The following is a 9,563-nucleotide window of genomic DNA, read 5'->3' on the forward strand; positions in this document are numbered from 1 at the left end:
AGGCACACAGGCTTCAGCAGTTGTGGCACACGGGCTCAGTAGTTGTGGCGCATGGCCTTAGTTACTCCGTGGTATGTGGGATCTTTCCAGGCCAGGGCTCGAACCTGTGTCCCCTGTATTGGCAGGCGGATTCTTAACCACTGCACCACCAGGGAAGTCCTTAGTCTCAGTTATTATGATTGATATCATAATTGACCCATGACATTTGCAGGGGCTCTCTCCTGAGACCGCTGCAGATCCATAAATGTTTTGGTACCGCCAGCTGAGTTGGAGGTGCTGGGCTGTTGGCTAGAGTTGCTCCCGACCTCAGTGCCCTGCACACCAGCTTAGCTTGTAGATGACTAAGTTGTGACTTTCAGGACTCTTCACAGTTGTCAAAAACAAGATTTTAAATCTGTAAATGTGTTAGTGTTTTCATTTATATTTCCCTGAGGTTAGTGGAAAACTGGCAGCTAGCTAGAAAAATTTCTGCATTAAAATAAAAATTTCTGTCATCCTAAGGATAACCTGTTTCTCTATATTGCAGAGAAAAGCTAAGTTCAAATACTGTTATGATCTGATACTGCCCAAGTTTATATTAGCTTTATGAGCATGGAGCTGACAGAGATCCTTATTACTTCTTGCAAGTAGAGACTGTGGTAAAATGATCCGTTTGGATTTGACTTTTGATTTACTAATTGAGCAAATAAAAGGAGATACTTAAAAAGAGGATGTAATTCAGTTATATTAGCAGTTTTTACTCTTATTGCTATGTTTCAGTTAACTACTCACTGAACACAGGCTCTGCTTTATTTTTTAATTGTAACAGCTTTATTGAGATGTGTAATTTACAGTATAAAATTCAGTGGCTTTTAGTGTCTTCACAGTCTTACATCCATCACAATCGGTTTCACATTTTGGCCGCCCCAGAAAGATAACACCACACCTTTTAGCAGTCACCCCTTTCCCATTCCCTCTCAATTTTGCCACCACCCAGCCTTAGGCAACCATCAGTCTACTCTCTGTCACCATAGATTTGCCGTCTGGACATTTCATATAAACGGAATCATACAGTATGTGGCCTTTTGTGACTGGCTTCTTTCACGAAGCATCATGTTTTCAAGGTTCATCCATGTTGTAGTGCCATCAGTACTTTATTTATTTTTGTCTCTGAATAATATTCCATTGTGAGGATGTACTACATTTTATCTGTCTGTTCATCGGTTGATGGATGTTTGGATTGTTTCCACTTTTTGGTTATTGTGAATAATGCTTCTCTGAACATTTGTGTACAGGGTTTTGTGTGGACATTTGTTTTCATTTCTCTTGGATATATACCCAGGAGTAGAATTGCTGGGTCATATAGTGACTGTGTTTAACCCTTTGGGGAACGGCCAGACTGTATTCCAGAGTGACTGCACCATTTTACCTTCCTCCCAGCAGTGTATCAAAGTTCCAGTTTCTCCATAGCCTCAGCAATTGTTATTTTCTGTCTTTTAATGATAGCCATCCTAGCAGGTGTGAAGTAGTATGTCATTGTGGTTTTGATTTGCATTACCCTGTTGAATAATGATGATGATGACCATCTTTTCATATGCTTATAGGACATTTTTATATCTTCTTTGGAGAAATGTCTATTCAAATTCTTTGACCATTTTTAAGTTGAGTTTTGTCTTTTTGTTGTTGAGTTGTGTTATTTATTTTGAATACAAGTCACGTATCAGATGTCTGGTTTGCAAATATTTTCTTTCATTCTGTGGATAGTGTTTTCACTTCCTTGATAGTTACTTTTGAAGCATAAAAGTTTTAAGTTTTTGATGAAGTCCAATTTATCTACTTCTTCTTTTGTTACTCTGCGCGTTTGGTGTTATTTCTGTGAAACCATTGCCTAATCCAAGACTAAGAAGATTTACGCCTACAGTTTTCTAGTAAGAGTTTTTTTTTTAGTTTTAGCTTTTATATTTTGATCTCTGATCCATTTTGTATATGGTGTGAGGTAGAGGTCCAGCTTCATTGTTTTCCTTGTGGATACCCAGTTTTCCCTGCACCATTGCTACAAAGACCATTTTCCCCATTGAATTGTCTTCATATCCTTGTTGAAAAATCAATGGATTGTATATGTGAAGGTTTATTTCTGAACTCTCAATTTTATTCCATTGATCTATGTCTATCCTTCTGCCAGTACCACAGTCTTGATGACTGTATCTTTGTAGTAAGTTTTGAATCAGAAACTGTAAGTCCTCTCATTTACTTTTCATTGTTTTAACTCATTAGTTAAGGCATTGTTAGAATAGAGGAGGCCATGACTGGACATAAACCTTACCACTGTCTCACGTTCCTGTTGATGAGAGCCACTTAATAGAGGAAAATGTGTTTTCCAGATCCTAGTAACTGAAACAGTATGAGGGAAAACTGTGTGTGTGGGTTAACATTTTTCAAAACTGTATTACAGAACAGGAAAGCATTGAGGTAGAAATTGGGGTTAGTGTCTATATAGGTGTGATCTCTACAAAGAGCCAGCAATGTGAAAATCTAATTATTGTCACTAATTGTTTTTCTTTTTTTGGTTACTATAGTAATATTTATGTAGCATTTTGTAGCTTTTAAAGGATTTTCATATATGATGCAGTTTAGTCTTTTCTGTGAGGCTCCTGGGATTAAGTAATTTGCCCAGGGTTGCACAACTAGAAATGATTGATTTGGATTTGAACCCAGGTTTTCTGATCTTTCATCTTTATTTTCCAACATGTGTGAGTAGATAGAGAAATACATTGAAAATTACATTTGTGGCTAGCTATTTGTGCTTCAGTTAAGGGGAAAAAAAAGAAAAAAATCAACATGCGAGGCAATCCAAAGTATCATTTGTACTGTGCTTGATTTATATTTCTAATTCCATGAAACAATATTTAGTTGGAACATTTTGAAAAGTAATTCTGTGAGTGTAGTGATTTCTATAACATTCCCTTGTGTGTGTGTTTGTATGGGTGTATATGTTCGTGTTATGTTATTATTATCGGCACTGGTCCAGGTAAAGGATTTCTTTACATTTGACAGTTCCTAATTCGGGGTCTGCACTTTTAATGCCAAATGTTTTTCCCTGTTACTCAGCCTGATTCTAGTTTATGTTCCCCTACACTTCGGTATTTACTGAGGGCTTAATATTAGATTTGTGGTAGGACAAGTATAGCCTGCAAGAAGATATGCAGATGCAGTTCCTAATCCTACAGATCTGGTTACAACTAATTGAGAGATAAGACATAAAATGCTTAAAGAACCAAGACCAGGAAAGTGATGGTACTGTTGGCAGGAACTGCCAATATCTATGGGCTCTACAAATCTTAAAATTGATCATGCTTCCCCTCTTTACTTTGGTTGCCCTGAAACTGTGAGCCTTATTTATTCTTCGATTTTAGTATTTAACTGCATTTTGTGTAGAAACCTCAACTCTGGTTTTATTTTATTTTCTTACTCTTTTTTTCCACCTTATATCTTCTCTTCATTTTGTACTTTTCTACCACATACATTTTTTTAAAGCCATCTCAGACTCTTTTCGGAGCAAGGAAGATTGTTAGTAAATAAATAGTACGAATAACTGAAAAGTGATGTAAATGTGTATTGGTTAGCAGAATGCTGTAGTGCGTCTTATGAGGAATCATTAACATGATAAAATTTAACTATATGTTGAGGGCCTATTTTATGTAGGACGCTGAATTATTTATATCCATCTCTACTTTCTTTAGTGTGGATAATTGAGGAATATTTTTATTCACTCCTTTGAGTTTTTTACCCCACTGCTGCAGTGTTGAGTGGTCTTGCATAGACTTTATGGAGACAAAAGTCTTTAAAGGCCTTAGAGTTGCCCTAAGTGGTTAGAACGGCTTGAGCATTGTTTGCAGCAGTACCTGTGGGCTAAGGAGCTGCAGAGTTGGCATGTGTACCGTGTGGCAGCGGGTGAGAAAGCATGGCCTTCCCTTATGTGCCCTTGGCAGTTCGGAGTTTCACGAATTTCAAGGCTGTTTATATTCTCATTTCTGTACCTTCTTTTATGATATCTGAGGTGTGCTCCTTTGTTACTGCCAAGGGTATATGTACGATTTTCTTTTTGCCTTTATCTCAAGGCTGACTTTTCACCCAGGGCATGACCAACACAGAGCTGTGAGGGGCCGTTATGTCAGACGGTGAAGTTCAAGTGTAATCGTTTGCTGTTGTGTACCTTTATGTTAAAACTGATCTTGGGGAAGACATCACTATCTCAATAAAATCACCGGAAAAATTGCTTACGTTCTTACTTCAAAATGTTATTTTTTAACATCTGCCTTTAACCATAGATTTTTAAAATGTTTACTTCATAATAAAAGAAAATGTTGAGTGGTAAAGTGAGTGTTGCGCCCATTATTTGTGGTCTCTGATTTTTTTAATTTTTTCTAATCTTTCTTGCGTTAAGAATGGTATAAGAATGTGTCTGAAGAAACATGCATTAAATGATTACACAGGGATTATATTTTATAATAGGAACAGAACATTTTATCACTTATTTTAGGCTGCCCAGTTTTATAACTGGTTATTATTTCAGATTTATTACTTAAGCACTTTAGATAGAAAGTGTTATATTACTCTCTAGCATGTAATATTTTAATTCCCATAGCTATTTTACCTTTTAAGATGTCCTGAAAACTATTCTTTAGTGCACCCAAAGCATTCCTTTACAGTGATTATTACATTCATTGGCTTAAGTATCTTTTATCAGCTAAGCATTATTGCAAATAACAAGTAAAACTTTATTAATATTTTTTATGTTAAGAACAGTGTGAATTTTGATTTTTAAACTTAACTTTACCAAAGTTTGCTTTCTGACTGTGCTTTTTGTAAATGTTCATTTAGAACTGTTTATTTAGAATGTCTGTATACTTTAGGTTAGGGACTTAGTGGGATACCTTTACAGGTATAACAAATTCCATATTTGTGTGGAAGCAGCATATTATTCTAAAATGTGTCATGCAGTCAGGTAAAGCCAGAGCTAAAATTGACTTTCTAAGCAAGTACATAACAGGTAGACTCTCTCCCTCCACTCTTCCCCTGTAGAATAGGAAGCCTAGCAAAAATTTCAGACCACTGAAAGGAGAGATAGCTCTCTCCTGCCAGAGCCGAGGTTTCTGCTTTGATTCCTGCTATTCCAACCACGTGGGATCCACCACTGCCCGCTCCTACACCCCACTGCTGTCAGGCCTCCTGATACTACAGCTCTTTTACCTAACTTAACCACTTGGGTGAGAGCTCTTTCTTTAATCTCTATATTTCAAATCTTAGCATTAATTTGAGGTTCAGTGTACCTATGAGTGAATAAATACAGTTGCTTATACTAGAAAGCTGACGTCTGTTGAATGCTGCCAGTGTTTGAGGCCGTGTTCTGCCTGCTGTAATTAACCAGCATTATCTCACTTAATCGTCATAACTCTCCATGAGGTATATACTAGTTTTAGACAGTATTTTATAGGTGGGAAGATGGGCTCAGACAGGTTAATGACTTGTTCAAGGTCACACAGCAAGTAAGTGGCACAGCTAGGATTTCAGCCTTGGTGTTTCTGACGTTAGAGACGAAGGGTTTTGGGTCTTTGCTGTGCTGTCTTCTGTTTGCAAAATAGATATAGGTGAATCAATCTAGAACAGCATTGCCCCATAGAACTTTCTCTTATGATGGAAGTGTTCTGTATCTGTCATCCAGTGCAGTGGCTTTTTAGCACTTGAAAGGTGGCTAATCCAACTGAGTTGATTAATTTGTAATTTTACTTAATTTAAATTTAGATAATCATATATGACTACTGACTACTGTGTCACATAGTTACAGTCCTAGAAAAATAAACACTTCAGGCTTCCCTGGTGGCGCAGTGGTTGAGAATCTGCCTGCCAATGCAGGGGACACGGGTTCGAGACTGAGCCTGCGCGTCTGGAGCCTGTGCTTCACAACAAGAGAGGCCATGATAGTGAGAGGCCCGCGCACGGCGATGAAGAGTGGCCCCTGCTCGCCACAACTGGAGAAAGGCCTCGCACAGAAACGAAGACCCAACACAGCAAAAATAAACAAATAAAAATAAAAAAACAAATAAAAAAACACTTCTCAAGCTTAAATTTATGCTTAACTTTAATTTCAGGTAATATTAAACTAGAAGGTTATTTTGACCCTTTTAAGGGTGCTTATAACTATGTATTTATTTGTCTTCCCCCTCCCTTCCTACCGACCACCATTATAGTCTAACAGCCAGGGACCCCTAACTAACTTATTTTTTAGAGCATTACACATAGTGCCCTTAATTAAGTAAGAGACCCTTGTAAATATTAATATTGTAAAGTATTGGTTAAATATTTATTTTTTACTTTTTAACAAAATGAAAGTGGTATTGAAAGCATTGTTTTTATTTATTTTTAATAAGTATTTATTTATTTATGGCTGCGCCGGGTCTTAGTTGTGGCATGCAGCCTTCTTAGTTGCGGCATGCATGTGGTATCTAGTTCCCCAGCCAGGGACTGAACCCGGGCCCCATGCATTGAGAGCGTGGTCTTACCCACTGGACCACCAGGGAAGTTCCTGAAAGCATTCCCTTTAGATAGACTCATAGGATGTTGAAGCAGGAAAGCTTATGGTCTGGTACTTTTCTCCAGCCCAGAGAGAAAACAGCACTTCTCCAAGAAGTACAGTTTCATGACAAAGCCGGGTCCAGCATTCAGCTCTGATAGGTCAGTGTGTTGCTTATTGCATTGACAGAATGGATATGTTTTATACACTTAGAAAATCTAGATACAATTAACTTTGTGACCACCTAGAGGGGTGGGTAGGGAGGGTGGGAGGGAGATGCAAGAGGGAGGGGATATGGGGATATACGTATACGTATAGCTGATTCACTTTGTTATAAAGCAGAAACTAACACACCATTGTAAAGCAATTATAGTTCAATAAAGATGTTAAAAAAAATATGAACCTCAAAAAAAATAAAACATAAACAAGGAGACTTGGGAATTCCTATCCATGATCACAGAGTACATTTGAAAGGAGTTGGAGTTACCTTGTCTAGTGGAGTGGGGGGTCATCATAGCTGTGTTTAACTGTTTTCAGAGCCATCAAATGGAAGAGAGATTTCATCTGATTCTGTGTGGTTTCAGGGTGTAGAACTAGCAGGGCTGTGTTAAATTAGAAGGAAACTATTTTCTTCCTGATAAAAAGGCTTCGTCTTCATTCAGAGCTGTCCAGAGAAATAATGGACGGCTTCAGGATGTAGTTAGTGTGTGCCCCGTCTCTGGAGGGATTGAAAATGACCCTGTTTGCTCACTTCAGAGGGATTTTCAGGTGTCAGATGCAAGGTAGTACTAGGATGGTATTTCCCAGCTGCTGGACTCCAGACAGATGAAGTATAATTTATCAGCTTTGTCTTCCTCATCATGGATTGTGACTCATTTTTTCTCTCTCCTTTGCTTTCTTGGAGCCTGTGGCATGTAATTTGTATAGTTTATTGGCCTGGCTATTTTATTTAAAACAACCAGTTTATTTGTTATCAGTTCCATATATGAATTAGTAAGTGAGGCTTTTATTTCCTTTTCTATTTATAACTTTCAAATTTATAAAAAAAAGGATGATACATGAAGAACATGTGGAAATAAGAGCCTGGTGTGGGGTTTAGAGACATTAACTAATATGCAGTAATTTCATCAGCCCCAGATTATTACATGTTATTTCATAAACTCCACTTATATGACATAGTGAAGAAATAAAAATTTTGTTTTTTTAAACCCCACATTTGTTTATTTATTTATTTTTGGCTGTGTTGGGTCTTCGTTTCTGTGCGAGGGCTTTCTCCAGTTGCGGCGAGCGGGGGCCACTCTTCATCACGGTGCGCGGGCCTCTCACTGTCACGGCCTCTCTTGTTGCGGAGCACAGGCTCCAGATGCGCAGGCTCAGTAGTTGTGGCTCACGGGCCTAGTTGCTCCGCAGCATGTGGGATCTTCCCGGACCGGGACTCGAACCGTGTCCCCTGCATTAGCAGGCAGATTCTCAACCACTGCACCACCAGGGAAGCCCCAGAAATAAAAATTTTAGTGTTAGTCAAATGCCAATATAAATTGACAATCATCTAATGCAAATCTTTTGAATATTCATTTGGCCAGTAAACATACCTTCAAGGCTATCAAACTATGTAACACACTGTTTGGAATTCTCATGGTTTCCCCCTCCTCCCTTTGGTCCTGGAAAAAATATTTGCATCCTTAGAAATTGAATAAATGTTAATGAAGAAAATTTATATATTATTTGGTATGTGTTTTTTCTGACATAATTTTTTCATGAGCCAAGCATCTTAGAATTAAAAGAAAATTCAGACTTTCAAAGATTTCAAATGACAGACTATACTAAAGAAACTACTGCTGCTCTTTATACGTTCATGTGGACTGCTGTTTTATTTATGATCTTATTAAGTGATATTTATTTTAAAACTTTTGTCCAATCTTGTGGAAAGATGGCTGTCATGTCTGTAGGCTGGGGCACAATTCTGTGGCCTCATGTGTCAAAGCAGAATGATCTGAGACCTGTGTACAAGTGATGTATTGGAAGAAGGTGACCGAGTCAGCGCAAGCGCTGGAGGGAAACCCTTTCCTGCAGCCAGGGCAGAGATTCTGAAGAGTGGCAGCACTGCTTATTGCTTTAGGCAGTGGACATTCTGGTGTTAGGCTCAAGTTAGCAGGCAGTACAGCCCAACATGTGCAGTCTTTGGATTCCAGGTGTCTAAGGGGTGAGGAAGGGGGTCTGCAGGAGGGGGACTAGGGCTAGCCTGACCCTGCTGGGTCAGGGTCAGTGGTCTAGAATCTGAGAAAGTAGAATAAGGGTTTGGGAGTCAGGCCTTCTTAACTAAGGTAGGGTGGAATTGGCTAGGAGGACTCTCTCAGTTCTTTCTGTCATATTCTCCAGTGTAAGAGAAAGGATTTGTCTTCTTAGCCAAGCCCTCATGTATCACAGCTTGGTTCATAAATGATATGGAACAGTGTTATGATACTACTTTCAAACAACTGGGATTTGAGGTGGGGGAAAGGAAGGACAAATTTTAAGAGGGGGCAAAGAAATTAAATTTACAGTCCTGTTGCATTGGTGTCAAATCCTTTAGAAATTTTTAGAGTTCGTAGAATAGATACATTGAAACAAAACCTTGTGCATTTTGCTTTACATTTGAGTTAGGAATAAGGCACTTTTTGCACTACTTAAATGGCCTGGACTATCTCTAAGTGGCTTTAGTTATTGCAGTACCAAAAGAACCTCATTATAAGTTAGCTTTGCCTAAAAGGTAAAATGGACCCCAAAGATAACATTAGAAGAAGCCTCCAATATTTGTGTAGCAGACCTAGTCCGTTCTTAATTATATGCATTAATGAGAAATTAATAACTTCCTATGTTATATAAGGTGAAACGTATTTAAAAACCATGGAGGGGCTTTCCTGGTGGCGCAGTGGTTGAGAGTCCGCCTGCCGATGCAGGGGACGCGGGTTCGTGCCCGGGTCCGGGAGGATCCCACATGCCGCGGAGCGGCTGGGCCCGTGAGCCATGGCCG

At 38.8% G+C, this 9,563-nt stretch overlaps 1 protein-coding gene across 2 annotated transcripts in view; it reads left to right on the forward strand.

Annotated features, from left to right (window-relative positions):
* The window catches only part of UBE2E2 (ubiquitin conjugating enzyme E2 E2), a 384,777-nt gene that overhangs the window by 17,435 nt on the left and 357,779 nt on the right, over positions 1 to 9,563 (forward strand). The gene's annotated exons all lie outside the window — the stretch shown is intronic.

This window comes from Physeter macrocephalus, chromosome 1 (genome assembly GCF_002837175.3).
Source record: "Physeter macrocephalus isolate SW-GA chromosome 1, ASM283717v5, whole genome shotgun sequence".
Taxonomy (NCBI): domain Eukaryota; kingdom Metazoa; phylum Chordata; class Mammalia; order Artiodactyla; family Physeteridae; genus Physeter; species Physeter macrocephalus.